This window comes from Myotis daubentonii, chromosome Y, assembly GCF_963259705.1.
Source record: "Myotis daubentonii chromosome Y, mMyoDau2.1, whole genome shotgun sequence".
NCBI lineage: Eukaryota > Metazoa > Chordata > Mammalia > Chiroptera > Vespertilionidae > Myotis > Myotis daubentonii.
Window position 1 is genome coordinate 14337462 of NC_081862.1, and position 11639 is coordinate 14349100.

The following is an 11639-nucleotide window of genomic DNA, read 5'->3' on the forward strand; positions in this document are numbered from 1 at the left end:
AAGAGACATATGTATTACTATTTGTAAAACCTTAAACACTAACATTACAAAAATTTTTAAGAGGAAAGTGTTCTGCAAAATGGGATTTCTTGTCAGATTTTACTACAAACACATAAAAGCAGTCTCATTGGATGGTGAGTTATATTCATGGCCCTAAATTTCCCAGGGTGTCTATGACCAAAAGTGCAAAAAGTCTTTGAAGTGAACTGCATACAAAATGAAGCAGTGTGTTATTTTGTCATGGCATACTGCCCTGTTTTCCAGTTAGGGAGGGTAAACAAATGAGGTATTCTCCTTGGAATCATAAATGGATACAAGGATTGAAGAACCTCTGACAAGGCTGCAAAACAAGGATTGCTCAAGCTCTGTGGCCCACAATTTGCACCCTAAGATACTGATAAGGAGCAGGCCTCTCCCACTGGCCCCAGGAGGAACAGGAGACCTTAGGGAAATAGGAGATGGTGGTGAGCAGCCATAGAGCAATGCGGTGCGGCAGCACAGCATCCTAGGCCTCAGCATGAGGAAGATTCGCAGACACCTGTGGAAATGAGTATAGGAAGAACATGTCATGCCAGCCCCTGTTGAGGGGCAGGTGTCAAGGCCTGAAGGTGCTGTGAGCAGCCTAGAGGGAGAGTTCAGAGGAGTGGCTCAAGGAATCTGCTTTGACTCTGAGTGACAGTGGACATGCACACTCCCTCCTCCTGCCTAAGCCCCCCAGCCTGAGCTGGAATTGCACTGCCCTTGTTGGACTGGTAGTTCCTGCCTCAGGCACATACACTAGGGACCTGGTGTTACAGGCTGTTTCCCTCCCAGCATCCAGGTGTCCACGTGAGAGAGAAGTAATGGCCCAGGAACCTGGCAGCACACCAAGGGAGAGCCCAGGCAGCCACTCTTCACCTGTCCTGTCTGCTCACTGGGGGCCATCGTCCTCTCATAATACTTCAGGGGATTGAACCACAGGTCCTTGCTGATGATCTGGTAGGGCAAACAGACCTGGGTTAGGGGAGTACTCGGACCCAAATAGAAACCCAAGCAGCAGGCAGACACAAGAAGCTGTATGCTGGCATGGCCAGTGACATCCCACCTCAGCAATCCTGCCTGATCCTGCCACACTGTGGTCAGAGAACCAGTAGAAGCTGGCGCTGCTGTCCTGGAGCCTGTGGCTGGAGGCTTCTCGTTCACAATGCTGGGACCACTGAATGTGAGTGTCAAGGGACACCCTGTATTCTGCAGGAGATGGGTATGTGAAGCTGCGCAAATCGCCTTCCAACCCTGCCCACCACCAGCCGCAGCCCTTGCAGGGAGCTTCCTCTTACCCTTGAGGGTGATGAGATACTCCTTCACAATCACATGGTTGCAGAAGTAGGGGTTGCTGCGGTAGCACAGGCTAATGGTGCAGCAACCCCAGGGATGCCTGACTTCCCTCACCTGAAGAAGGCAAGTGGATCCATGGATTGAAGTCTCAGCCCAGGGCTCCTGCCTGTAGCTGTTTTCAGGGACAGGCCATTTCCCCACCTGCCTTCCACCACTCCTTGGAAGAGGAGGCCTGACCTTCAAATCAATCATGTGCCCGTGCATGTTGTCATCTTTGACGCTGGACATCGCCAACAACTCTGGTGGTTGACAAACTGCTTTGGGTTAAAGAGCCTGCTCCCTGGGAGCTGGGCATGGACCAGCTAGAAAGAGCAGCCTGGCCTTGACTCTCCTTCCCTTAAAGCCACTCCTTCTCCATAAAAGGCAGCAAGGGCCACAGCACCAATCTGTTTCCTGACAGACCCTGATGCCCACCAGATTGTTTTGTGCTGAGGGCTTGACAGGTTACACATCACACATTCCTGCTTCTGACTAAGGAATTGGACATACAGATGGCCTGTAGGGCAGCATTAGTTAGTCCTAGAAGAGCCCGTGCAACACAGCCCTGTCTGTGGGCATCAGCCCCTGGTGTATGCGTGCCTCTGCCTTGGAGCTCTTCCTTTGGACTCCCAGGTACCGCTTCTATGGTGCCTGTATAAGACAGAGGGTGTCTCCAGGATCCTGGGCTAGACTGATCGCACTGCCCCGAGCTTGTCCTCAATGTTCTTTTCTATGGGAATCATCCTGGCTTACACCATTCTCCTGCACTGTCCCATGCTCCTTGTGATCCTCCTCCTCTACCCTCAAGGATACAGCTGTGAGCCAGAACCCAGGGATGCGCCAGAACTTGAGGCTTCTCCATTCGAAATAGGGCTTGAGCCTCTGCCCAGTCCTGCACGTGAGCTGAGAAAAGACCCTGCTGGCTTGCTTGTTCATGGGCTCCATCTCTAAATGGATGGCCTGGAGCACCTCCAGAGGGGACCAGGTGAACTTGGCACCAGGCCCTGACTGGGCCTGCTCCTGCTGCACTTGCTGATCTTCTTCTGGAATTGCCTTGGCCTAGGACTGTGTCTCCACCTGTTCCACTGCCTTCATGTGGCCCTCCCCTCCCCCTGCAGGACAAACTGTTCCCCTGCAATTAATTGCTCCTCCATCCACCCCTCCTCCTGGTGGTCACTCCCTTGCGGGTCACCTGGGGCCTGTGCCTCCAGCCTCAGCTCTTCACTCACCACCTCCTCCTGCCTCCCCACCTGCGGATCTAGGAAAACCTCCTCCCCTGCCCACATGGCCTGCCATGGCCTCTGTCCTGCAGAAGGCCCTCTGTCCACAGGACAAACTGAGCCTGTGCCTGCAACTCCTCCCTCAGGCCCTCCTTGTCTTCCCCTTGCTCCTCACTCTGGGTTCCCTGCTGCACCTCCCTCCCCTCTCCCTGCATACACTGCTCTGCAACCACCCAGTCCTCCCCTTCCTGCACTCAAGATAAAGCCAAGCCTGCTGGCCTGTGTCCAACCTCAGCCTCCCCAACCTGCATGAAGTCCTCCCGCTCCAGCCCCAAAGCTGTCCTCTGAACCTCCTGTGCCCTTATGTCCTGGGTATCACCACTTTCCTGCATCAAGGTGAAGCTAAAAGCCTCCTGGGCCATCCTTCTCACCCTGTCTTCCTGGCACAAAAGCCCTGGGGTGCACTTTGAGTCCTCAGGGGCCCTGAAGTTGAAGACTCCCTAGTGGAGCTGAGAGGAAGCGTGCTGCCCCCAAGGAGCTACTCTCTCTCCCAAATTGCTGCTTTAGAAGACAGGGCAGAGACAAACAGGGAACAATACAATCTGAATAGCAATTGGAGAAAAGTTAGAAACCGGGAGGAGAGCCTAAGGGAGCATTGCTACATCATGAATGAAATTAATTTCTGTATAATAGGTGTGTCAGAAGAACAAGAAGCAGAACAAGGATTAGAAATCCTATTAGAAGAATCAATGACAGAAAACTTCCCTGAAATGGGGAAGCAAAAACTCACATAAGCACAGAGAGTCTCAAACAAGATGAGTACACATTTCTGTTTCAATGGTAACAGCACAAACAGAATCTTAAGGCTGCAAGACACAGTCAGAGAGTTACCTGCAAAGTACCTCCCATTGGATTATCAAATGATTTCTCAACAGAAACACATCAGGCTAGGAGTGAATGGGAGGAAGTATAAGAATTGGTGCAAAGGAAGGAACTGAATCCAAGATTACTCTATCCAGCCAGGCTATCATTTAAATTTGAAGGGGATTTCAGGAGCTTCACAGACAAAGCAAACAAACAAAGAAAAAGGCTAAGGGAGTTTATGACTAAGAAGAAATGCTAAAGGGTCTGTCATAAAAAGAAGAAATAGAAGGGTAAGAAAGACCATAAGGAGAAAGAACAAAAATGGCTAAAACAAGTACCTATCAATAATTATCTTAAACATAAATGGACTAAATGCTCCATTCAAAAGACATAGAGTGGCTGAAATGAGAAGGAAACCTGACCCATATATATGCTGTCTACAAGAAACCCTCCTCAGTACACGGGACTCATGCAGACTGAAAGTGGACAGATGGAAATACGAGTTTTAGGAACAGGGAAATGAAAAGAAAGCTGGGGAAACAAAACTTAGACCTGACAAAATAAACCCCAATGTGGAGGCCATCAAAAGAGAAAAGGAAGGCCACATCATATAACTAAAGGGGTCAAGACAGTGTAACTCTGGTAAACATGTATTCATCCATTGCAGAAGCACCAAATACATGAAAAACCCAAAAAACTGGAATATATCAAGGGAGAGATCAACATTAATAAAATCATAGTAGGGGGCTTTAATACCTCATTGACACCACTGGATAAATCCTCTATGCAAAAAAACAAATCAGGAAAGAAACAACAATCCTAAGCAACTCACTAAATCAGACAGACTTAATCGACATCTTCAGAACATTTCACCCCAAAGCTACAGAATATACATTCTACTTAAGTGTACATAGGACATTTTCAAAGATAGACCAGTTGAGACACAAGCAAGCTCTCTTCAAATTCAACGAGACGGAAGTCATATCAAGTACCTTCTCAGATCACAATGCCACGCTCCTAAATAGTAAAGAGGTAATATGCAAATTAATTGCCACATCATCAAAAGATGGCTGCCTATGACCAGAATGGCAGGGTGTTAGCGAGGGACAACCAAATGACTGAACACGCAGGCTGCATGGGGAGACCAGACTGGCACGGGGGTTAGTGAGCAATGACCAAACGCCTGGACAGCAGGCTACGTGAGAAGAGCAGGCCAACTGGGGCTTAGTGAGGGACAAGCAAACGACTGAACAGCAAGTTGTGTGGGAAAATAGGCTGGCGGGAGGGGGGGTTTGGGGCATCCAGGCAGAGAAGGGGGGCAGTATGGGCCAACCAGCCCAGCAGGGGAGCAGTTGGGGGCAGCCAGGTCAGCGGGGGATGTGGCAGTAAGAGGCGACCAGTCCAGCTGCGGGACAGTTAGAAGTGACCAGTGTGGAAAGGCGGGGTGCAGTTGGGGCAACCAGGCTGGCAGGGGGTATTTAGGGGCAATTAGGCCAGCAGGTGCAGTGAAGGGAGATTAGGTTAGTGGAGGGGCAGTGGGTGGTGACCAAGACAGCAGGAGGGGCAGTTAGGAGTGATTAATCTGGCACGCAGAGGCAGTGAGTGTCCAACAGGCTGACAGGGTTTGGGGGGCAGTTAGGGGTGACCAGGTAGGCAGGCAGGTGAGCAATTAGGAGCCAGTGGTCCTGGATTGGATAGGAGGTAGGCTGGTCTGAGGGAACCCCTGCCCACCCCCGCCCCCCACACAGACACACATATATAAACATTCACATTCTCAGGACAGGCCCCATGGCTTCTGTTGAGCAGTGCCTCCATCTTGAAAAGGCCAGCTGTCTTCTGTCTGACCACGGCATGTCTATGTGAGTGAATGCCCAAGCCAAGGGAGTTGAGAGCCTCAGGGTCAGGAGCTCATGTCAGGCCCCTGCAGTCCTGTAGTGTACAAGTTCCCTATTTTCTGGCCAAATTACAAGACTTCTCATCAGAAGTTTGTCATTCTTCCCTCCTCCTCCCAAAAAACACCCTGAAAGAATGCGACAACATCCAAAGGCCTTCTAAGGCCTGGTGTCTCCTCTTCTGTAGCCCTGCCTCTTTCCAGGCAGGCTGAAATGCAGGAGATGCTGCTTCCACAGCCTCTTGTGATCTCTTTGCCCAATACTATTATAGTCCCCTGCTACCAACAACACAAAGATAGCAACATCTTTCCAGCTTCTGTATGGTTCTTTAATGTCTTTGGTGTTCCCACTAAGATTGTTGTTTCAATACGTCCTTGAAGCTCTCATTAGCATCATTGAGAAAACTTATCACCATTGTCTTGAACTCTGTATGCAGTAGTTGGCTTGCTCGCATTTCATTCCTTTGTCTCTGCATCTTGGGTGCTTCCCTGGTTTTTTTCTATGTACTAGGTAGATTTTCTGTGTCTCCTGACTAGGTAGAGTGTCCTTGTGTCATTGCTGTTCTATAGGGCCTAGTGGCTCAGCCTGCCCAGATACCTGAGCTGGCACCTCCAGGTGTGCCTGTGTGGGCTGTGTGTTCAGTGTTGTTGTAGGTGAGCCTTGATTGCTATTGGCATCCCTGGATGGAACTGACCTGCAAGCCAATTTGCTGTGAGGACCAGCTGAACCACAGTGGGAGAGGTGCTGTGCATGAGACCCTCCTATAGAGCAGGGCTTGCTTCAATGGGGCTTTCGTGCTCACTGAGTCTGCCCCTGGAGTGTGTCGCTTGTGGGTGTGTAGAGCTGTAACCTGGTAGGTTTGGAAGCTGTGCAGCAGGTGCACTGTCCCTGGGGCCTCCCAGGAGGGGCAAAGTCAGCCACTGCCTAGGGAAACACTGCAGGAGCTAGGGGGCTGTCTGGAGATGCCTGCTATTTGCATTGGGCTTGGAAATGCCCAGGAGAGACCCAGCATGAAGCATTGCAGATTGCGGCTAGTGCTGGATCTTGGGTTGTTTTTAACATTTTTTTCTGATGCCAGCTACTGCTTGTTTTATAGGTGTTAGAGAGGTCTGAAGCCTGAGCCAGGCCAGGCCATGCATACGGAAAACCTGCTACAGACAGCTTGGTTGGAGCTGCCAATTAGATGGGGTGGGGTCTCAGGAAACCACTAAGGTGGAGGAAAAGGTGTGGGCCATATATGTTGATTATTAAAAGTTACTCAAATGCCCTCTAGAAATAAGCAAATTTTTACATGTCTCCCATATGATGAGAGGTTACATGGATTGCCCTCTCTTCATTTTTGCATTATCAGGTTTTATTTATTTTAATGTGTGCACAGGTGGTCTACAAGTGTGCACTAGCTTGGAAATAAAGTCTTGAATCATTCGTTCAGAGTGATTGGTTATTTTACTTATAGTCTGTATTATTTTTATAATTTCTCTGGTTAAAATGCTAGAAGTAAAACTTCTCCGTTTGAATTGCATGTCTTTGCTTACAGTTTTAAATGATTTCATCTTTTCTATTTTGAAATAGAATCCTTACATAATCTATAATATTTTTACATCACTCAGCTATTTTTACTTAAATGGATCCATGAATATAACATTTTAAACTGTATTATTTTCATTATCGTAAGTGCTTTAATTCTCTGATGTCCCAAAGTCAAGTTGGCTGTGTAACCCTAACTGATGGGATAGTAACTGATCCACATAAACAACTTTAGTAAGAAAATTTGGTATTACTTTTGTAAACAAATCCCAATAAGATTTCTGCCATACAGGGGCTCTGACACAAAGTGACAACCATAACAGCCATTCACATATTCTGGGTCTAAAATATTTCCTCGAGATCTATGCACCTCTGCCACATTCTCAACATTCAAGATGAAGCTAATACCCCTTGGTTCCCTTGATTTTTTATGAATAAAAGCGTTTTCTAGTGCCCCCACTGATTCCACCTAAATTACTACCCATATTTTCCTTCTCAACATTCTTGTGCATAATGGTACTTACTTCCTTTTCCTTGAATATCTGTTCTCTTTACCACAAAACTCATTGCTCAATAAAATAGGGGGTTGGTCTTATTCAGAACCATTAGCACTCAGAAGGCAAGCCTGTGAATATCTGTTGAAAAAAGAAATTGAGGAATAATGTCTACACAAACTACATTTTGTTGTGCTTAGAAAGTAGCAATAAGGGAATGATCATAAATTATTCTTCATAAGTCAAATAAATGGGTCATTGCACTCAACAGAAATTATGAGAAAATCTAATGATTAGCTACTACAAAACCCTACATGTGAAGGCAGAGTATAAAGGTCAATATGTAACAAGCGCCTTCAACGTACCAGAAACCAAAAGGACATTGAGCAAATTAAAAGGACAATGAGGAATCACCTCACTCCTGTCAGAATGGGTACCATCGACAAATGACAAGTGCTGGCAAGGTTGTGGAGGAAAGGGAACCCTAGCACACTGATGATGGGAAAGCAGACTGGTGCAGCCATAATGAAAAACAAAATGGCATGTCCATAAAAAAATTGAAAACGGAACTCCCATATGACCCTGCCATCTCACTTCTAGGAATATATTTTAGGAAACCCAAAACACACATCAGAAAGAATATATGTTCCCTTATATTCATAGCAGCGCAATTTACAATTGCTAAGATTTGGAAAGCACCTAAGTGCCCTATCAGCAGGTGAATGGATAAGACAAACAAACTGCTGTACATTTACACAATGCAATACTACTCAGCAGAAAAAAGGAAGAACTCTTTCATTTGCTAAGCATGGGTGGACCTATAGAGCATTATACTAAGGGAATAAGCCAGCCAGAGCTAGACAAGTATCACATGATCTCAGTCTTATTTGGAATCTCATGAACAAACTAAATTGATTTAAAAATGGAGGCAGAGACATGGAAGCATGGACAGACTGTGGAAACTCACAGGGAAGGCAGGGGAGGGTGAGTGGGTGATGGCTGCGAGATAACCAACCAAGGACCTTGTGTGAATGTATTCACAGACAATGGGGGCGGTCAGGGCCTGGGGAAGGGAGCTGGAGTGGCCTGGAAGTGTCGCTGGGGGGAAGGAAACAGACATATGTAATACTTTCAACAATAAATATTTTTTTTTTAAATAACTGCCATGAAAAAAATGGAAATAAAAAGGACATCTTATATGTTTTCAGTGGACAGGGGCTGGGTATACTTCAGGAGGACAGGGGCTTGATGTTAGCTCCCGTTCCATAGGTTCTCAATACCATTGACTTGAATAGTCACTTACATTGCAATTTTCTCTGACACCTACCCTTGTCAGCACAGAAGAAAGGTGACGATTTCAAGTTGCCATCACTGCTAAACCAGAAGCCATGGAAGTGGACCCAGAAGTTAGCAACCCTGATCATCATGGTTCACTGGCCTCGGATAGCTGACATGAGCTAACCTCTAGGCCAAGCTCCATGGGATTCTCGTTACCCAGAGACCTGTGGGGAGTCAAGGGTTCCAGGCTCTGTCAGAGGTCTTCTCTGGGCATCGAAGGTGGATTCCATCCCCTCTAAGTCCCAAGGCGTTCCTACCAAGGTGGGGAAAACATTAAGGAGAGCTTGCTGTCAACACCTCTCAAAAATGGACTGGTGTCTGTCCGAAGGTGTATCAGTGCTTTCAAAGAAGAAAGGCTTTACAATGGGCCACACATCTTTGCCCAAAATAAGCCTTTCTGGAGGAAGTTAAAGGATCAGGAAGTGGATCAGAGGGCCCCGGGCCCTGGTCATGAGCTGGGGAGGGAGGACAGGAGTAGGAGCATATCATGGTGCTTGGTATTCATTATCTAAGGCCACAAGGGGTCAGCAAGGGCCTGTAGTTGGGAAAGGTACTTTCCTTGTTATCCTTTGCTGTTTAGAGTCTCATTAGCTGCGTGATGAGCCATTCCTAAGTGGGACACAAAGAAGGTTTACTGATTATGTCAAAGTTTATTTTGTCAGGATAATTCCTTTTCTGGAAGTGCCAGTAAGATTCTCCCATCAGAGCGGGATCAAGAAGGGGTTGAGGGAGAATTACCAATCTCCAGCTCTGCCTGTGGTCCCTGAGAAGGGCAGGAATTGGATTGGGGTAACCCCAGCCATCCTGCGATGTTCTTGTTACCTTTGTCGCACACAGCAATGGGGGGATGTCCTAGGATTCCTCTGCCTTCAGCACTGTAACTCCTACAATAGGAAAGTAAGGACACCCCAAAGCAGGCTTGATTCCCTCAGGTCTGTCATTGGGCACAGTCTGTCCTGAGTCAGAAACACACGGATGGGGCACAGGCAGGTTTACAGCTGTGAGTATGGGAAACACAGAGTTTATGCCTGTATTATTATTTATTAATCATGGAATTCTTTTCCATATGAACAACTATAAATCTATGTTTGCCCAACCCTAGATATATGCCCAGCCGTTGTGAGGAATTGACTCTCGCATGGTTATTGATTACAGAGTTAGGAAATTCCCATGAGCTGCCCTATAAGCTAGAGAGACAGTAAAGCTGGTGTTGCCATTCAATTTCAGTACAAAGGCCTGAGAACGAGGGGTGAGGATGATGTGAATTCAAGTCTGAGGGCAGGAGAATGTGAGATGCGATGCCCCCTTCAATCCTTGAGACAAAGTGGATGTGAGTTCCTTCTTCCCTGGCCTTTTGTTCTGCTTAGACCCTCAAGTGGGTTGTTTGAGCTCAATCTCACGGGAAGGGCAATGTGTCTTCTATACTGAGTCAGCCAATGAAATGCCGGTCACATCCAGGAACACCCTCACAGACACATCCGGAAATAATGTGTAATCGGGGAACTCGGTAGCCCACTCAAGATATCCATAATATTAATCTTCAGAGAATGAGGACCTTGCTACAATATGGCACTTTTAGTGCTAAAACCGGGAAAATTCTGGAAAAATGGGAAGAGTTGGTCACAGTGCAGGTTTTCTGGTGCTTACGCCTACTGACTGAGATGTCCCAACAGTTCTTGTCATTGTATATGCACAGCAGAAATACACATGTGCCAGGTAGAAATTGGATTGGCTCATCGAAATATCACAAACACCTTGAGGGGCCTTGACAAAAGGAGGACACACCCACCCGGTATCTCTTTCCTTGTGCGGAAAAGGGAGCCATTTGGAAAAGCTAGGATCAGGGGTCCTCAAACTTCTTAAAAGGGGGGCAGTTCACTCTCCCTCAGACCGTTGGAGGGCCGGACTATAGTTTTAAAAACAAAAACAAACTATGAACAAATTCCTATGCACACAGCAGCAGCAAAACACATCCAGAGGTCCGGATAAATGTTTTCGGCGGGACACATGTGGCTCCCAGGCCATAGTTTGAGGACCTCTGGACCAGGTGATGGGGAGTCATGCATTGTGAGAACTGCCTCCAGATTTGGAGTCCATTGCTCTAAGGGACAGGACATGCTCCGGAAAACAGAGTTGCAACTCCAGACCTTTACTGGTCAGCTTCCTTGGATATGGTGTCACAATGAGGTATCCCAAAAGACTGAGAGCACCTAACTCTCCTCAGTCCCTTGGCAACACAGTCACCGTTTCTCAGTTGCTGTTCTTTCAGCAGCAGGCCCAGAGAGGGACCGCCCACGAGGAGGGTAATCCTGCCAAGAGAGCCTGGGCACACAGAACTGAGGAGGACAACAGTAGAAGAAAATCCATCTCTGGCGCTCTGCTCTGCAGTAGAGATGAAAGCACTTAAAGTGGAGATGCTCCTGAGAACGGTAAAATGGCCCTATGCATGCAGGCCCTCTTCTCCCCATGACTGCAGTTGAAGAGTTGGAAAGAGTTGCATATTCTGGGACTCTGACACACAGGGAAAGAGGAAACTGTCACTGTCCCAAAAGAATAAGCTAGAGAGATGGTTTGCGTGCCATGGTGAGAGAGGCACCTGCAATGTTGCTCCAGCCCATTGTGAATGAAAGCTGTGGAAGCATCTTCAGAGCAGGAAGGGAGCGGTGAGCAGAGGGCCAGTTTAGTTCCCACTGTCCCATGAGCTGGCACCACGGTGTAAAGAGTATCACTCCTTATATGTGAGCAACAGTAGTGGTCAGCCTCATCCTCCGACTGCAGCCCAGGCATGGTCAGCATGGCCGTGTTGTCAGACTTGGGGCCAGGGAAGTGCTCAGGGATTCCTGAGGGCCCAACGCTGACCCCATAAATCAGGGGGGTAGGGTCCATGTCAAATACATAAACGGTACCAGAGACATAAATGTAACACCCAGTACCATCACTGCTTCCAGCAA